Source organism: Prionailurus viverrinus, chromosome C1 (genome assembly GCF_022837055.1).
Source record: "Prionailurus viverrinus isolate Anna chromosome C1, UM_Priviv_1.0, whole genome shotgun sequence".
Taxonomy (NCBI): domain Eukaryota; kingdom Metazoa; phylum Chordata; class Mammalia; order Carnivora; family Felidae; genus Prionailurus; species Prionailurus viverrinus.
Genome location: NC_062568.1, coordinates 193,817,082 through 193,836,289, shown reverse-complemented (window position 1 = coordinate 193,836,289; position 19,208 = coordinate 193,817,082). Strand labels below are relative to the sequence as shown.

The 19,208-nt window shown below is 54.3% G+C and overlaps 1 protein-coding gene across 11 annotated transcripts in view; it reads right to left on the bottom strand.

Moving 5' to 3' along the window:
• AHDC1 (AT-hook DNA binding motif containing 1) overlaps nucleotides 1-19,208 on the bottom strand; it is a 64,361-nt gene that overhangs the window by 30,239 nt on the left and 14,914 nt on the right. Inside the window, exon 1 of one of the 11 annotated variants that reach the window (XM_047870510.1) lies at nucleotides 6,927-7,220. The exons of the other annotated variants lie outside the window; for them this stretch is intronic. The gene's annotated coding sequence lies outside the window, so the exon portion shown is untranslated. Of the gene's footprint in view, nucleotides 1-6,926; nucleotides 7,221-19,208 lie in introns of those variants that run through there. 11 annotated transcript variants of the gene reach the window in all.

The window sequence follows — 19,208 nt, the reverse complement described above, 5'->3', positions numbered from 1 at the left end:
GAGGTAATCAGAAAAAAAGACGGGGGAGGGCGAGTTCTGGAAGGCTTCCTGCAGAAGGTGGTAGGTAGCTGGTAAGATTTGGATAGGTGAGCAAGGTAGAGTGCTCCCTGTGAGAGGTCTTGCGAGCTCCTTCAAAGGGAGCCTGAGCTCCAAGGTCTCAGGGTCGCGAGTTCAGCCCCTCCCAGAGCAGGAAGGAGGAGGCCCTCTGTGGTCTCCCAGCCCCACACGCCAGGCCCTGCCTCCTTCTCCACCCACCGAGCCTCCGGATAGCAAGAGATTGGTGCCTGGAGTGGGGGCGGAGGGCGTGGGCAGGGCTCCTGGAGATTGGTAGCACCTGGAGTGATGTCACGAGAGGCGGGGTCAGGGTTTCGGGCACTCCCCCAGCCCGAAAGCCCCAGACCCCTGCCCAAGGCCAGAAGTGCGGTCCCCGGGAGGGGGCGCTCAGACCACCTGGCCACCCCTCATCAGGTGGCGGGCGGGGCTGGGGCGCTGTCCGTGGGCGGGGAGCTGGGCGCGGAAACAGGGGATCCCCCAGAGAGGGCCCAGCCCAGCCTGGGGCTGGATGCGTACAAAAGGCGACTTGTTCTTTCTTGGGATGCCTGCGCCTTCTCAAACATACCTACAGCCACACTCCAGGGACAGCTACACCCACACATTGCTGCACAAAGCCTGCCAGGGTGGGGAGTAGGGGGGCTGTCGCCAACCCAAGAGGTCACCTTTAAGAACCTTGCCCCAACCGCCTTTTGCCACAGGCTCAACACCATTCGTTTCACACCATCCCACCCCAAGTGACCTGGATACTCCCACAGCCACACACACAGCTCTGGGGACACTGATGCAGTCACATTCTCATAATTCCCCTCTCTCTCAGACCATCTGTAGCTCACCAACTCTTTCCGGCTCTAGACTCAGACCAGGAGCTTCAACAGGGTCACCTTAGCAGACGGTCAAGCCCATTAAGGTTACTTTTTACTGAGCCCTTATTCTGTGCCCATCCTTACAATGACCTTTTGTGGGGAGTGGTATTAGTCTCATTTTGTGGGTGGGGAAACTGAGGTTTAGGTTTACTAGCTCACGTAAGGCAAAAGCAAGGATTTGAACCCAAGTCAAACTTGACTTTAGAGCCCGTGTTCTTCTGTGTATTGTCTCTACCAATCATACCACCTTACATTCTAACACCCCACCACACACACAACCGCGGACGGCAAAACAATCTGAGTCAAGGTGTAATTCTCCACCCCAAACACATGTCAGTGTCACAGTCTAGTATCAGGCGGTTTCTCTCACTCATCAGACAGTGTACGTGTGCTGAGGGGGAAGAGCCTCTAAGCTCTGCATCTCCAAGGTTGGCCGTCAGTCATTATAAATGGGGCAGAGAGTGAGAGCAGGGCCAGAACAGGCTACCTCTAACCTTTCCAGCAGGCTCACCTCCACCTCCCCTGACCCCGGGATGACAAAGCACTGCCATACTGGCTGGGGCACCAGGCCTGCAGCTCTCCCAGACCCCTTGGGCCAAGATCCTCCCTTAGCCCCCAACCCCTGCTGAGAACAAGTAGAAACAAACTCCTTCCTGGGGATGTCAAAGCACCTTTCCTGGGGGAGGCGGCTCTGTGATCCCCTGAGCCAGCTAGGGAGAAGGATCGGGTTACTCTTTCCCCAGCTGTGCCTGGACTCCTTGGGGCTGACCTTTCACCTCATCCAGGCCAGGACCCAAAGGGGGCCCGGAGTGCAACCCTCACCTCCGGTTAACCCTCTGCATTCCTAGTCTTTTCATTGTGGGGGTGGGGTTGGGGGTGGGGGTGCTACCAGGACCCAGAGGGTCTCAGGAAGCCCGGCTGGGCTTGCCAACCTTTCCCCACCCTCCCATCCTGGGGTCCGGTTTCCCAGAGAGCTTTACAGAATGCTCCTCCCTGCCCCCTGCCCAAGCTGCCCTGCCCTGCCAGGATCAGATACCTCCCTCAGCCTAAGCAGCTGAAAATGACCTGGGCTATTTTCGCTCTGGGATCGCGTTGCAAACTCCCCCTTGAGCTGGCAGCTTCCCACATCCCTCCAGACCATTGCCCCCCACTCCTCATCCCTAACCCAGAGCCACTGACTTATAGGACAGGAGGACTTTTAGAGACCACAGGCCTAAAAGCCCCTCAGATGGGGAGACTGAGGCCATGAGGAGTCAAGCACAGGGCCGGGCAAAGAACCAGGCTTTCTGGGGCTCCGCCCAGGCCTCTTTCTACTGTCTAGCACAGCCTGCTCTGTACCCTAGATCTCAGAGCCTCTGACCCAGCCAAAAACCCAGCCGACCTCCTCCAAGCACCGGAAAGTCACACTGGAGGCTACCCACAAGTCTCTGTGCCGCTCTGCATGTCAGAAACTGCTTCTGCCGCACTCTTCTCTTTGTTTAGAAGTGGGACCAGGTCTGTACCTGTATCACAGCTATGTGGATCACGGGAATGTTTTGGCAGGTGCAAACTGGGAAGAAAGACAGGGAGACCGAGGCCCAGAGGAATGGAGGGTAGATTGATTCAGGCTTTCTGGGGTTTATGTGGCATAATGCTTCCATGTTCCCAGCAGCCCCTTGCTCCAGCTTCTTGGTACCCCCTCTCCATTCCTACCAACCCAGCCCCCCTCCAGGCCCCTGCCCCTCCACCTCAAGCCCCAGTCCTCCTGGGCAGGAATGTGACTGGTCAGGTCTGAGCTGACCACATGAGTGGCTATAAGGCGACAGACCCCCCCCCCCCATCCTCCTCCCATCCCCCCAGCCTGGGGGAGCTCACATACCAAGGCAAGGTGGGGGGGGGGGTGCAGCTGCTTTAACCCTTTGCAGCCAGGCTTTTAGGGTGAAAAAGAGAGGTAACTTTATTTCCTATGGCCACTCCCATTTAAGTGGCACAGAACTTGGAGTTCTGCACTTGGGGGATGGGGGTGCTGGGGGGGGGGCCTGGGGATTGCAAGCAGAATTGACTTCACTGAGGAGGTGGAATGAGGGCATTTGCCCTGCTAGTCCCTGTTAAGAAAAATTATCCTTTGCCACCCCAACTGTTTAATCTCATCTCCCATGACATTTGGAAAAACAGTCAGGAGCTGGTACTGAGGAGAAGGAAAGAACAAATCATGAACCCCAACCTCAGGAGCCCCTAGTCTGATGGGAGAAATACAACCCTGCCCTGGGGAGTCTGAGGGGGGGGAGAGCAGGCACAGAGGTTGGGACAAAGAGCTGTGAGCAGAGAAGAGCATGTTGCTGCGCAGGAGTGGGAGGAAGCCAGGGCAGGAGCAGAACTAGCCAGGTGGGGTCAGATCAGGCAGGCTTCCCGGAGGCCCCTCGGCCCACACCCCTCCCCCCAGGCTCTGGAATCTCGGGGGTCAGGGCTGAGGGACAGCCCCGCCCCCTGCTCCCCTCGGGCTCAGGAATTCCACCAGCCAAGGAGGGGGGGGGGCAGCTGCTTCGGCCTCAGTCCAAGTTGGCTCCCACTGGACCGGGAACTGCAGCTCCTCCTTGGGGGGGCCCCCCACCCCCACCCAAGCCCCTGGGCTGGCCCCCAGCCCCCTCCCCTCCCCCTCCCTGGCTGGCACTGTGTGTGCCAGGCGCTGGCAGAAAACAAACCCGCCGGGGTGGGTTTGCAGGGAGCGGGGTAACCTTGACACAGTTGCGGCAGTCGCTAATGGCAGACACACACTCCGCCTGTTCTGGGGGGACTGTTGCCGTTGCTAGGAAACCGGCAGCCGCGTGAATGGAAATGGGTCAGTAAACCTGGGGAGAGATAGTGTGACACTCGAACCACTGCAGCTGCTCCAGCCCACACCGAAATCCCTCCTCTTCAATATTTATCACTCCCACCTGGGCCCTCAGCTCCTGCCAGACCCTGCACCAGCCTGGCCCTCAGGCCCCCCACCCCCAAAGGCTCCACGGGGGAGGGAGGAGAGGAGAGATGGGGGGTTGCTTATCCGCTCCTTGGGGGGGCCCCCCAGGCGGGATGGAACTGGTTCTGGAGGAGATTGAACAGGAAACAGAGTCTAATCCTGTGGCGGGGAAGGGGTTAAAAGGTCAATTCACGCCTGTTCCTGACTTAGGCACCGTGGTAAAATTACTGCAAGTGTGAGCAGGCTAGCAACCGCCTGCTTGCCTACCTGCGGAGGCACTGATTAAGACAGGAGACCTCCCTCCCCGAAGAGATGGAGGGGAAAGAGGCACCCAAAACGCGGCCAGGATTCGCTCACAGCTTGAAAACACCTTCCTTTACAGCCAGGCAATCTCCCTAATGTAGCCTAAGGCTTTCGAACAGCCAGAACCGATGCCTCTCGCACAATCTGATAAGCACCCCAAATGGACAGGAGCTGCTCACTGCCTTACAATAAATACAGTCCCGTACACACACCCCTCAAAACAGCCAGACACTCACTGTTCAGGAAACCTTGACGAAACCCCTACAATAGAACATGACAACTGCAATCCCGGAACAGTGCGGTTCAGCTCAACACCTGTAAACAAGCCGACCAACCTAGGCACAGGCAAGACCGTACTGTGTCAGACTGTGCTGAATCTTCCATCACTTCCCAGTAGGGCTGGAGGCTCCCCGCGCTGTCTGCCCGAACCCAGAGCTTCGCTCTCTGGTTCATCTGTGTTTCTTTCTTTGCCACCGCCAGCTTTCTTGTCTTGCACACACCCCAATATACGGCCCCTTCGATCGCTCTTCCGGACACACCATCCCACAAGCTAGCTGCCTCGTGCACCGCACCCCCCATTCCCTAGAGGCTGACTGGTCACTGACACACACATTCCCTTCCCCTAGAAGCAAGCGGTCTCACAGCCCCGACTGACACAAGCTCTTGTTCTTAGGCACAGGCCTCTCTACTGACAAGAGACACCCTGGGAATCAGCAGTACCACTCGCTTGGGTGCCATGCCCCCTCCGCCCACCACAATCTCTGCCAGTGTCCCTGAGCAATGTGTGTAGGGAAGGGAGGCACTCCAGTCTTCTGGAGGTGGGGATACCGCCACAGGAATCTCCCATCTGACTCGGTTCTGTGTGCTCCTATCTCCTAGGATACATCAGTCAACACAGTCTCGGAGCCTGTCAGAGCTGGAAGGTGCCTTAGGGAGTCACTAATCCAGCCTCCTCTGCTATGCAGGAGGAAATGAAGGCCCAGAGAGGGGAAGTGGCCTGCCCGAAGTCACAGAGCCCAACTGTGGCTACTGGTCCCTCTCTCTTCAGTCTCTCACAGAGAGCTCTCTCTGGGTTGGGGAGAAATTGAGGGGGTACAGGAAGCCCAGGAGGGCTTCCCTGTGGCGGAAGGAGGTGGGGCTGGATTAGTCAGGAGAGGGCGTCTACAGTCCTAGAGAGGAGCTTATGAGAACTGCCCAGCAGCGGGTTCAAAGACACGGACACCTGGCAGCCCTGGAATCTGGGCCACATAAATTTGCTCGAATCTGGACTATGCCAAAATGGTCTGGTGGACATTCATCCCCACCCCACTTCTTATCCCAGGGCCCCTGGCACCCCCACCCCCCAAGCTGCTTCCCCAAACCACAGGTAAAGAAAGGCTCTGTTCCCCATTGCTGGCCTTGAAAGTACATTCTAGGGAATCTCTGGCTTTTATTATTTAAATGAACCTCTGCCAGAAAGCCTCTGGGATGCTCCTGAAAGAGGTGTTCTGCTAGGTAGCTTTTATGTCCACTCCATTTTGCAGAAAAGCAAACTGAGGCTCACAGAGGCACATAGTTTGCTCAAGTTCACACAGACAACAAATGGAGCCTTGAGTTCCTTCCAGTACATAAGGAAGGCCAATCCAACAGGAAACAGGGAGAGCTGGAGGGGGGGGGGGGGTTCATGGGGGGAGGGAAGGGTGGGAATTGACACAGGCCCAGGCCTAACATCCTGGGCTGAGGGGGAGCCAACAGGGATCTTAATTTGAATCTGGGTATCTGGGTTCCACCCCCACCCACTCTAGCAGAGGTGGAGTGAAAGGTCAGCGCGGTGATGGGAGGGAAAGGAAAGCAGGATTCCACCAGACTCTCAGACTGCCTAGGCCATACCCCAGGGAGCCAGGCCAGGGGCTGCCCAGCTTCCCCTGGCCCAGAGCTCCCTGCCAGCCCCCACTCCCACTCCCAAGGAACATTAGAAGGAGTATTATGAAGAGACCTGGCCCCCTCTGTGGGCCTCAGTTCCTCCATCTGTACTAAGAGCTAGCTTAGCAGGAAGGACTTCTAACAGCCCTTGCAGCTTTAACAAAGTTTGGTGGCCAGTCCCCAGCACAAATTCAATGTCTCTTCCCTAGTCTGGAACTAGCTGAGAACGTTAACTATGTGTTCAACGAATAAATGAACACCCAGTAAAACCAACATCCTTCCACCCTCCCCAGCTTGAGAGGCACTACTTACCTTGGGAAGCCAAAGTTCACAGGGTTGTTGGAGGGGAAGGGGATTCAAATACTTTAAGGGCTCTGAATGAGACTGTATGTTACACAGGTGCCCTTTATTTCCTGTCCTTACTACGTGCAGACACTGTGGTAATTGCTTTAAACATTGTGCAACTTGAAGCTCCACAAGGCCATGGCCTACCTACTATTAGCTAGTTTTTCAGATGAGCAAAGGGACTCAGGAGTGAAGGGACTAGCTCAAGGTCACACAACCAGTGGGTAGCAGAGGAGGGATTCCAACTGTACCCACCTCCACTGCTTTTGTTTAACGTGGTGAGGGTGTGCTGGGCTGGGGCAGGAAATGGAAGTTGAACAGGGACCCTTGGCAAGGGGAGAGGTAGTCCACCCCAGGCGAGGGAGGCGCCTGAGTTGCCAAACGGTTCAACAGTTTGCAGAGCGCCAAATGGTATTGGAACTAGCAAAGTGTGGGAAAGCATCCCTTCCCCTCCCCCACAAAGGGCAAGGTAGACCTCTTTCCCTCCCCCTTCCAAAAGTGAGCCCTGAGAGGTCACTTACCTACTCCCCTGGATCTCAGGGCTCCTGTAAAAGGAACCCCCTCCCTCCCGGAGCCCTTTTCTGGACTTCAGGACCTGCAAGGTGCAGAGCTGCCCCCAAAGAAAGCTGCCGCCAACGTCCAGAAAACTGTCCAGGATTTTTCCGGCACGTCCGCCCCCCACCCGCTCGGCAGTTGCGGGGGGGTGAGGGGAGTGGCGGGGGGGGGGGGGGTGTTGGGAGAAGACGGCCTCGCCTCCCTCCTAGAAGCCCTGGGGCTCCTCTTGCTCGAGCAGGAGGCTCTGGTCCGTAGGCCCAGCAGTTCTCGGGCCGGAACAGTCCGCCTCCGAGTTTTCCCGCCGCCGCCGCCGCCGCCGCCGCCGCCGCCTCTCCGGCTACCTGGCAGGCCGGCGCTGCCCCCTGATCCCTGCCACCCCCCCACCCCCCTCCCAGATGAGGCCGTGGAGCTTCTGACTCCTGGAGGAGGTGACGGGCCGAGAGGGAAACCAGGCGGCTGGGGGAGGGGCGTTGCCTGCACCTGGCCCCTCTCCGCCGCCCAGGCCGGGAGGGGCGGGACTGGACCCCCGCCAGACCCGCGAAGAGCGGCGGGGGGAGGGGAGGTGTGCCGCCCTCCACTCCAGCGGCCTGGGGGCGGGTAAAGAGATGTCCCCCCACGGCCCTCGCCGCGGAGGCGCCCCCTAGGGTCGGGCTTCGAGGCGCCCCTTCCCGAGCCGCGCGCTCAGCCCGCTCCCCCGGCCGGCCGCGCTCTCCAGCTGCAGGAAATTCCAGAAGCTCTCCATCATCCCGGCGCAGCGCGCAGTCCGGGCTGCCAAGGCTCCCCGAAGGAGAGCCACATGCCGGCCGGCCGCGCGGCCCGCCCTCGCCCCCCCCCCCCCAACCCGGCGAGGCAGCCACGTCGGGCCGGGCGGGGGCCGGGCCGGCCGCCCCTTCCCGCGCCCCGGGCCCGGCGGAATGCGTGGCAGCCCCGGCCGGGGGCTATTTTGAGCGGGAGGGGAGCGGCCCAGCCTCGGTGTTTTCGGCTTTTTCCTGGCCCCCGGCCCGCCCTCCGCCAGCCCGGGCCCTCGGCTGCCCGCGGAGTCGGGGGGGGGGGGGGGTGTCACGTGGCGGGGGAAGGGGAGGGCCGCCGCGATCCGGCTCGGGCTCAGGCCCCGGCCCAGGCCCGGGAGGCGCCCGGCGGCGGTCCGGACCTGCGCTCTCGGGCGGGCGGAGCGGCGGGATTATTAATAGCGCGCCTGGCTCTGGCGGCGGCTCCAGGGCGCCCGCTACCTGTACGCCCCTCCTCGGGTGAGCACGGATGGCCCGGGCACTCCCTCCCCAGCGGCGGACTCAGGCCTCACTGGATAGCGCCACTGTGCACCAGTGGCCAATCATCGGCCTCGATTTCCTTACCTGTAAATTGGGGATGTGCTACCTGGCTTTATATGGTGGGTACCGAATAAAGGTTTTACTTGCTGTGTGCCTCTCTGGGCAAAACACCTTCCCTTTTGAGGGCCTCAGTTTTTCCATTTATAAAATGAGGGGGTCCGAGAGAACTCTTTTCAGGGGAAGACTCCCTTGCATGTGAATAATGTATTTTCACTTACAACTCAACTGAACTTATCAACTACCCAATGGTAATAGCCAACACTGAGTACTTGCCCTGCATGTATTAATTCACTTCATTATAAGGTTCCCATAAAGTAGGTAATATCCCCTTTTTGCTGATGAAGAAACTGAGGCTCAGGAAGGTTAAGTGACCTGATAAAGTTCACACAATGGCAGAGGCCAGAGTCAGATAAACTTTGGCTCCAGAGTCTGAGTTAACTATTGAAGTACAGTGCCCTGAGATCAGCAGGACAAACACCCTTCTTAGAGGGAAGGAAACAGGCTCAACGTGTGATTTGCCAAAGTTGCCTTTGGCCAGTTAGTGGCAGAGGTGAGCATCCAATGCAGATCTTCCAATTCCTAGTCTAATACCCCACTGCAACCCTCTGAATCTGTTCAGCTTCTGCCCTGGGGTAGCTAGCAGGTTTCCCTGGGATGGAGTCCTAGAAATGAGCACATAGGCACTATCCCCATGGCCACAAAGCTTTGTCTAGGGCCCTGGGGATCACCCTTGGTTCCCAAGGGTCTGACCCAGGCTCCTGGGCCCACAGGGTTCACTAACCCACCAAATTCTAGACTTAGCCTAGCCTCAGAGCCATGGGAGTGAAGGCACCTGGGGGTGAGGGGAGATGGCACAGAGGGGTAACAGCCTGGGACAGGGCATGGAGTTGCTTCCTGCCCCCCCTCCCTCCAGCAAGGAAGCACAAAGGCTGGCAGGCCCCCCACTCCGCCCCGGAAACCTGGCAGTTTATTTCTGTCTCTAGGCCCCCTGTTTCCACACAGTCAGTCCAGGAAGGCTGGCAGCAGCTGGCTTGGAGGGGTGGAGCTCCTGCTCCCTCAAGGGTCCAGCTGCTACCCTGCCCCACCCCCACCTGCCAGGCCAGACCAGACTCCAGAGTCGGAGGTGACTCTGGGATGAGGGAGGGAAGAGCTGGAGGCCACTTGGTCAGGACTGCAAAGGAGGGACCCCTCCCAACTCCCAACCCAGAGCCTAAATGCTCCCCTAGGGTGAGCCAGTCTACATCCACTTCAAGTTCACTAAGAGTATAACCCCTGGCATGTCCAACTCTATTCACTCCAGATCATTCTGGCTCATGACTCCTCTGGATCCTGGTCCCAAAGAAAAGCCCATTTCTAAACCTGTGCTGCCCAATATGGTGGAAACTAACTTGAGCACTGGGAATGTGGCTAGTTGGAATTAAGATATGTCGTAAGCACAGAATATACATCAGGTTTGGAAGCCTAAATACGAAGAAGAAAAAAAGGAAACTTTTATAATGATTATATGTTAAAACGGTAATGTTTTGGGTATATTGGGTTACATGAAATACATTATTAACATCAATTCATTTATCGCTTTTAATTTTGTTTAATGTGACTACTAGAAAATTTAGATTACATGTATGGCTCCCATTACATTTCTATTGGACAGTGTTGTTCTAGATCATATGGTACTCTGGCTTAGGGCCAAGACTTTGCCTGCTCTAGATCAATATCTGTGTGGCTTTAGCTCACCCACTTCCCTATATTCAGACCACAACCTTACGTGTTGGTCTAAATCTCACCACCCCACACCACCCCACCCCAGCTTTCTGTGAATCTAGGCTCAGCCAGAGATTACGGCTTAGTCTGCTTTAAACCACTGTCTAACACATGTCTTGTTCACCAATTTTCAATATTTGGATCCCAGCAAGAGTGTGGTATGGACTGTTTTCCATGTTAATCGGCCTGATAGCCTGAGGCCACAACCTTATTTGCTTAGATCACTGTCTAGTAACATTTAAGATCTAGACATCCTTAGGAAGAATGAGGTTCTAGATCAAGAGTTGGCAAACTATGGCCCAAGAGCCAAATCCAACCCGCTATCTGTTTTTATAACTCAAGTTTGATGGGAACACAGCCACGCTCATTCATTTATGCATTGTCTATGACTGCTTTCAAGGTACAATGGCAGAGTTGAGTAGTCATGACCAACACCCAATGGTCTATAGCCTAAAATTTGTATTATTGAACTCTTTACAGAAGGTTTGCCAACCTCTGTTCTAGATGGCCAAGTCCAACCCACCATAAATCTAGATTCCAGCCTAAGGCTATGCCCTAGTCTAATCTAGATTACCTCCTTCCAGATGGTACTGCTGACCAGGGTCTAAACCAGAGCCTAACATGCACCACATGCTGCTTGGGTCCAGATTCCACTCTCATCTCAGGAGATGGGCCCCAATACTCTTTTCTGGGATGGAAAGGGTGTCTCCACTTCTGAGCTCCCCTGGAGGGATCAAAGCCCACTGGCCCTTCCTACTGGCCTTGGGAATGGGAAGGGAGGGTAGATACCAGAGATCGCACTGGAGGCTGAGTCAAAGAGTCAGGAGCAGAGCATAATCTGACCTAGAAGACAGAGTAGCCCCATACCCTACTTCTTCCCAGCAGTCTCCAGAGCAAGTCACTTACCTGGGAGTCATGTGGGACAGGTACCCTCCCCCAGCGCCCCCCAGAAGCTAGACCAGGGAGTTTCAAATGGAGTCTTCATCTCTAGCTCCTCACTTCCAACCACCTATCACCTCGGGACTGAGTGGTACCACATCCTTTTCCACAGTTCACCTCTAGCTGTGCGTTTCCACAGCTTTCTTTGAAAATCCTCCCACATCTGACCCCTCCCTGCCATGTCCCCGTCCTCCATACTAGAATCCTAGCCTTAATTTTAGCGGTGATGATCTTGGGCTCTCGAGCTGACAGACCCAGGCTCCAATTCCAGCTTTGACTTTGGGCAAATCATTCCACCTCTCTAGGCTTCCTCAGTTTCCCCATCTGTAAAACGGAATAATAGTAATGGTACCTACCTCACAGGGTTGGTGAACAGACTTCACAAGATCATGATGTATACCACTCTGCCAAGCCCCTGGCCTGTAATAAGCATGTAATGCTACCTGCTATTTTTATTACTATTGATCACCTAATTTGGTTCCATGGATGGACTTTGGCAGATCTGTAAACCTCCCAACATTGTAACCAAAAAATTTTTTTTGTATTTTTCTCAAGAGAAGTTCCATCATCTTCTCAAAATGGATCCTTTGCTCAAATGTTTAGGGAAAAAGAAAAGAAGAGAGGGGGTGGAGGAGTCTTTAGTTCAATCCAAATGGGGAAATAGATAGGAAAGGACTAGCCCAGGGCCCCTCAGAAAATGTGAGGCAAAAAAAAAAAAAAAAAAAAAATAATAATAATAATAATAATAATAACAATAAAGTAAGAAAGAAAATGTGAGGCAGACCCAAAGCTAGCAGTCAGGAATTGATCTCCCAGGTCCCTCTTTCCACTAGTCCAAGCTGTTTCTCCAACCTGACCTCGCCATTTCTTTCTTGCTCAGCTATGACAGTCCCCCAGTGGGCTCCCCACCTCCAAAATGCCTCCACTGAACCTCCTCTGCCTAGTGCCACATTTGTCTTCTTCAGTGTCATTCTCGTGACACAATGTCCCTGCTCCAAAACCTGTAATGGCTCCCTACTGCTGCTGAGGTCTTTAGCCTGACATTCAAGAGCCTTCACAGCCAGCTCTGGCCCCCGCCAACCTCCTTCCTCGTTGTGGCCTCTTGTCTGGTCAGTGGAGCTAACTTCTTCCTCTCCTCTTTCCCCCTCCCCACAGTCTCCATACCACCCACACACTCACTCAGTTCTGGACAGATTCTGCCCCTTTGCTCAATCACACAGTGTCTCAGGCCCAGCCTGCTGCCCCCGCTCTGCCCTCAGGGCTGCCCCTGGGTCCAGCCACTCTCTGAACTCACCCTGATCAGGCCATGCTGGGGTATGCTGACTGTATCTCTGGCTCCAGGAAGCAGGCCTCTGCCCCTGCTCTCCAGTTCAGCTCCATCCCTGGTCACTGGCCACTGCCCATATCCTCCCCCATTAACCCTTCTCTCCTCCTGTCCTCTAGACTTTTGGGAATAACACTCTCTTGTCACCCGGAGTCCTAGGGAGCCAGCACTATCCTCACAATTGTGACTCCTGGGTCAGGTTCTTCTCTTTGAGCCTCAGTGTCCTCATCTACAAAAGGGGGACAGCAACACCTACACCTTGAGTGATTCTCATGAAGGAAAAACACCTTATAAACTGGAAGGTGCTTTTTCTACTAAAACCTGCTATACAAATAATAGTAATAATAATCTCCATTTATAAGTTTACTTAACCCTGCAACCCTGGCCTTCCCCAAGCCCTTTCCCTGTTTCATTTTTCTCCTTGACACTCATCAACATCTAACACACCATGTACTTTACTTTATTTTGGTGTTAACTGTTTCACCCTCTAAATGTAAGCTCCTTGAGGGCAGGGGTTTTTCTCTACTTTGTTCTCTGCTGTGCGTCCTAGGAAAGTACCTGACACTAAATGTGCACCTGGTAGTTGGGGAATGAATGAATGAATCGAGTGCTTACCGTGTGCCAAGCCCTGTGCTAATAATCCCTTCTCACAGATTGTCCCATCTTAGGTGGGTACCGGCATTACTCCTCACTTTGAAAATGAGGCCTCAAGCAACTTGCTCTGATCGCAGGGTAGGAAGCAGCCTGGCTAGGATTTGCCTCCAGAGCCTGCCCTCTTGATCACTATGCTCTATTTCCTGTCCAGACGGGGGGTTATTTCTATTTCTATATTAGCTAAGCCTCTTGAATCTGTCACCCTCCCTATTTCCCTGGGGCTGTCACTCTCCCTAGGCCCCTGAGGCCACCAGTCCTCCCAACCCTCATTCTGACCTCTCTTAGCCATTTCCTCCACTTCTCAGCCCTAAACCATTCTTCTCATTCTCACCTCTGGGCCTTTGCTGATACTGTGGGCTATGCCTGGAATGAGCTGGCTCCCCACCGTTTTCAATTGTGCCCATTTCTCAAGATTCCAGGCTTCACTTGCTCCCTACCCTGAGCTCATACCTTGTTTACTGCCGGGGAAAACCACTGGGGGAGCATATACTGACTTGGTCCATTCCCTCATTGTTTCCTGAATTTGGGGCCTTGCCCACTTCTGTCCCTCTCCTGGCAAGGTCTCCCCCTCCTTCCTCTGCTGGATCACTGCCCCCACCCTACAACATCTCTTAAGCAGGTTTATAGCTTTGTGACTTCACAGCCTGGCTTTTGAGTCTCTCAATCTCCAGCTCTAGCCCTTACAAGCTGTGTTTCTCTGGGCATGTCACTACACCTCTTCGAACTTGTTTCCTATCTGCAAAACGGAGATAATGCAAGTACCTGAGCTAATGTGCCTGGCACATAGTAAGCACTCAATAAATATCAGCCTGCTGTTACTTCTACATTTTATTGTGTCACTCAACTCCATTCTAAAAGCCTCAGCCTCTGCCTCCTCCCTGAATAGCCACCCCCAATATGAATAATGATAATAAGATTGCTAACATGTATTGACCACTTATTATCTGCAGTGAGTAGCAATATATTTGGTACCTAGCAGGTACTCAATATTGCTTACTGAATAAGCGAATTAACTAGTTTAATCCTCATAATACCCTGTGGGGGGTGGGAAACACTATTATAATACCATTTTACAGATAGGAAAATCAAGGCCCAGAGAGGGTAAGCAACTCGTCATGTGTGGGATTTAAACTCAAGCAGCCTGACTCCAAAAGTGAGATTCTCATTACCCTCCTCATCCTTACCGTTCCCATCCTGATCTGCTCCAATACCAGCCCCAGGGGTGGGACCCTTTCCTTCTCCAGAGATTGGCTCTCAGCATCTATAGATGGATGTTCACTGAGCCCCTGGTCCAGAGCACCCTTCACACTTTATCTCCTTTGAACCTCATAAAACCCTATAGAGTCAGTGCCATTTTTATTTCCCCTTGACAAGTGAGGAACCTGAGGCTTAGAAAGGAGTCAAGTAGCTAAGGTTAGTTACATGGGTCCAAAGCTCAAACTCTTCTTGTCTGCATCATGCTTTGTGATGTTTTTCTCCTGTTGTCTTATACAACTATTGGTAACTGTTCAGACACATCTGCCTTGTTTTCCCAGACAGCAAGCTCTCTGAGGGCACAGTCTGAGGCCCACCTTAATTGTCCCCCCAATCCTTCCCCCTCCCCCACCCCCACCATGGCCAGCCCTGCAGCCCAATCCAGGCTCCACCCAAGGCTTCCTAATTGTTGACCTGTGCCTTCCAGCCAGGCCCACCTGATGCTCTGACTGCTTCCCCCACAAAACAGGTCTTGATTTGTGGGATCTGTCTGCCTTAGCAGACTTGGGGTTGGCGAGGGTGGGGCCAGATCTCCCTTTCAACTTAGACTAGAGACGCCCCAAAGATGCCACATCTCCAGGGAATTCAGGGCTCCCATCTCCCACCTACAGCATTAAGAGGGGAGGGGAGTATGGTAGTTCAGAACAAGGACTCTGGATCCCAGAGTTCCAAATGCAAAAGCTGTCCACCAGGTACTAGCCATGGGACCTCGGGCAAGTTACTTAACCTTTCAAAGCCTGTTTTCTTTTTTAAAAAAATTTCTTATATTTATTTATTTTGAGAGAGAGAGAGAGAGAGAGAGAGAGCACAGGTGCAGAAGTGGGGGGTGGGCAGAGAGAAGGAGAGACAGAATCCCAAGTAGGCTCTGCATCATCAGCACAGAGCCTGATGCAGGGCTCGAACTTAGGAACCACGAGATCATGACTTGAGCCGAGATCAAGAGTTGGATGCTTAACCGACTGAGTCACCCAGGTGCCCCTCGAAGCCTGTTTTCTGATATATAAAACAAGGATGATCATCATAGGGCTGCTTTAATGATGAAATGAATATCCATTTATAAAGCTAGAAGAGTACCTGGAATATGGGAAATGCTGTGTAAGTGTTTGCTAAATAAAAGTAGGGCTCCACCTAGCCATGGAAGGGCCCCCCTGGTATGGTACAGTGCAAGTGACAAAGCAAACCCCAGTTCCAAACAGACAACTGAAGACACACAGGGAAATGGAAACAGGTGGCAGAGACCTCATACCTCGGGAAGCCCCCTGTGGCAAGAACCCACTGCTCTCCCCACATCCTCCAAAGCCAGAGGACCCCATTTCCTGGCTCCATCAGTCTTCTGACCTAATCCCCCCTACCCTAATCCCCAAGCCACTTCCCCCCCCCCCCCCCGACACACACTGTTAACTCTTTCTACGCAGCCAGAGGGATGACAACCAGAATCCGGACCCTGATTCTCTTAGTTGCTGTGTGACCTTGGGCAAGTCACTTAGCCTTTCTGGGCTTCATTTCCTCATCCCTACAAGGGAGGTCCATCCTAGAGATTGACTAATAACTGAAAACATGCTGTGGATGTGTTTGCAGGTGGGTGGACACGCTACAGTCCTATAGGCCTGACCACACAAATGTGTGTGCTCTTTGGGCACTGGAGTGGGGAAGGGGGTTGCCATTCAAAAAGCAGACCTCCACTTTGAAAGTTTCCTAAGCCAGTCTCTAAGTACTGCTTGGGTTGCATGCCAAGCTCCCTACCCTCTAAACCACCACCCTCTGACATTAAAATATATTTACTGGGGCATAGGCAGGGGCCTTGGCCTCTCTTTACTTCACATGAAGCCCTGAGGCCAACCTGGGGAAAAAGGAGTAGGAAGCATCACAAGTGAGGGGGGGGGGGGCTTTTGGAGGAGAGCCAGGGAGAGTAGAGAAGACCCCGGGTTGAGAAGGGCAAAGACAAAAAGGAACATACCCCCAGGGCTCTCCCTCTCCCCCATAGCTGACTCAGCAATCACCTGGCCTGGCCTTCCACCCCTCCGAAAAGAAGAGGAGCCAGCAGCAGCAAGTTATGATAGACGATTACCGCCGTTAATTAATTAAAATAAACAGCAAATTAAATACAGCAAAATTAAAATAGTACAGGAAATTAATTCTCTACCAGCCCCACCTCACAGGTGAGATGCTTAAAGGGCCCTTTGCAGCTAGGATCCAGGGCAGCTGGGGGGTCACCAGAACCTGCCTTATACCACAACTCCTGGCAACCCCAAATATCAATGGTGGAGCCCACAGGCATTTACCTGCCACCCCCCCCCCCCAGATGGGCCTCCTGGCTCCTCGCCCCCAGGGGACTCCAAGCCCAGAGCCACATTCCGGAATTCCAGCCCTGCTCCTCCCTGAGTGGGCAGGAAGGGTCCTGACACCCCTTGGGCCAGGGATTGGGCAGTGTGCCCTCCTGGGCACATGGCCCACATCTACCACTACAAGGGTCAGGGCAGGAGGGAAGAGGGACCTTGGCCTTCTCTCCTGGGTTACCTCTGGGACTTGGAGTCTGATCCTGGCAAAGATGCCTCTTTTCCATGTTGAGCTCCTGGCCCCTCACTCAGAAGGCCCCAAATCTGTCTCTGGGGAACCCCTCATTTTGTTCCTTTCTTTTGCTCAGAATGCTCAGGAAGAAAGCACTGCTGAGGCCCAGACTTCTAGGCCAGATGATGCCCTGCAAAGTTGGCTAGACCAAACCCTAGGACATGATACCAGAATTCCCTCCTACTCAAGACTAATCACCTCATCACACAGATGGAGAAATTGACACCAAGGAGGGCACGGTATTTGTTTGAGGTCACCCAATGGCTTAGCAGCAGAACCTGGAGTACAGTCTCTAATGACCACATTCCGTGTCACCACCAACAAATCAGGTTTCTAGAGTGCGGCTCAACCCCATGCTGACCACCCCTTTGCCGGGACGCTGGTCACCTGGCCCCTCCTCCATAATCCCATCCCAAGACTCCCCAGTCTGTGTCCCACACAACAGCCAGATTAGACTCCTTGGCCTGCCCAAGGCCAACATGTGGCAGTTGTCCACTTGGTTCCCTTTATCTGAAGCCCCTCCCTCCACCTCTGCCTGCCCAAGTTCAACCAGCCTCTTTAGGGTCTGGCTCAATGCCAGCTCCTTCGTGAGCCTCCCAGAGCCCTGACGGGTGCTGCCTCATCCTCCTTTAATCTTCCAGGGTGCTTTGCCCGCATCCCCACGTTCAGCCCTATCTTGTCTGCGTGAGCCGTGGTTACCAGGTGCTTGGGCTACCCAGAGCTGCAGACCACCTCACCTCTGGGCCCCAGCCCTGGCAGAGTACCCAGCACTCAGGAGGGGCTCAGTGCTCTTCATCCGATGTCCCCGTGCCCTACTGTTAATGACAACAATGGCTATCACTGATTGAACATTTACTACAAGCCCAGCTCCTGTACTGTCCCACTCTCGCGTGATGGACCCAGCTTAGAGGTTCTGTGACTTTCCTGAGGTCACGCAGGAAAGAATGGGGAATGCCACAGGTCCTTGCTCCTAAATGAGCCTCCTCTTCCATTCCACTTGCCTCTTCTAGATCAGATCACCATCATCTCCCATCTGTACCACATAAACCTCTCGACTAGCCTCCCTGCCTCCAGTCTCTTCCCACCTTACCTTGTTGCTAAAGACTTCCCATGACTCCTTGCGGCTCACTAGACAAAATCCAAATCTGTGATCACAGCAGCTAAACTCTGTGACATCTGGCTTCTGCCTTCTATGCAGCGTCTCTTCTCAACATCACCCCATGTGCCTACCATACCATACCATACCTTGATTTATTTCCAGGCTTTGCATATGCTGTTCCCTCTGTGTGGAACACCTTCCCCATATGTTTCCTCTTGTGAATTCCTACACATCCCTCAACATACAGGACCCAGGGTTACCTTAAAATCTCATCAGGTGAGATAAGCAACAAACTGGTCACAAAACTGAGAGCTCTATGAGGGAAGGGCCTGTGTCCCCCGTGTCCCCAGTGCTTAGCCAATAATCCATGCTCAATCAACATTTGTTGAACGGACGCTCCGTATATACGTGTTGGCTCAACAGAGAAATGACAGAAGAGTACCAGGCCACAGCGTACAGGGCTGGAGGTGGAGGGGAAGGGACTGAGGCCAGGCAGGCCAAGGACGCGGTGGAGAACAGTGACAAATACTGTCAGGGGCTGCTCTGCGGCAGAGCTACACTCTTGGCAGAGGGAATGTTTGTGAGAGACAGAGGAAGGAAAGCGATGGTGTGAGGGAGGCTCTGAAAGTGTGTGCGCGCGCGCGCACGCATGTGAGAAAGTGGCGAGGATGCATGTCGGGGAGCGGGTGTGTGTGCTGCATTTGTGAATGAGTCTGTGAGAGAGAGGGTGGGGGATGTCAAGGAGCGCACGTATATGGGCCTGGGGGGGGTCTGTATGGGAAGGGGAGGGTGCCGGTGAAAGAGAGCCTGTGTGCTGGGTTCGTGTGGGTCTGTGCGAGAAAAGGTGAGGGTGTGTGTCACAGGGCTGTGGGTGTAGGTGCTCGAGGTCGTGCATGTGTGCTTGGGGTGGTGGGGGGGAAGGTGACGGAGAAAGACAAGGAGCAAGAAGGGGCCATCTAAGGGGGGGGTGAGTGAGAAACTCTGTGTGGGCATGGCGGGGGGGCGGGGTGCTGTAAGCATGCGCAGGGGGAGACGGTGTGCCTGTGTGTGTCCAACAGGCAGGGTAAGGTAAGAGATGTCGCAGCTCTACTGAGGGTGTGGCTTCCATAGCCTCGGCCATGGGCCCTGTGCCAGAGGTGGGGGCTGGCCCTGGGCCCAGGGTGGGGGGCTCTGAGAGATTCCTCAGAGTTCTCCCCGGAGCCACAGGCGCCAGATTACTATGTCCCCAGGCAGGGAGGCCGAGGAGGCCCAGATGTGCGTGCTCCTTACATCTGTCCACAGCAAAACCTCTGGGCATTTATTTGTCTTTGTCTGTGTCCGG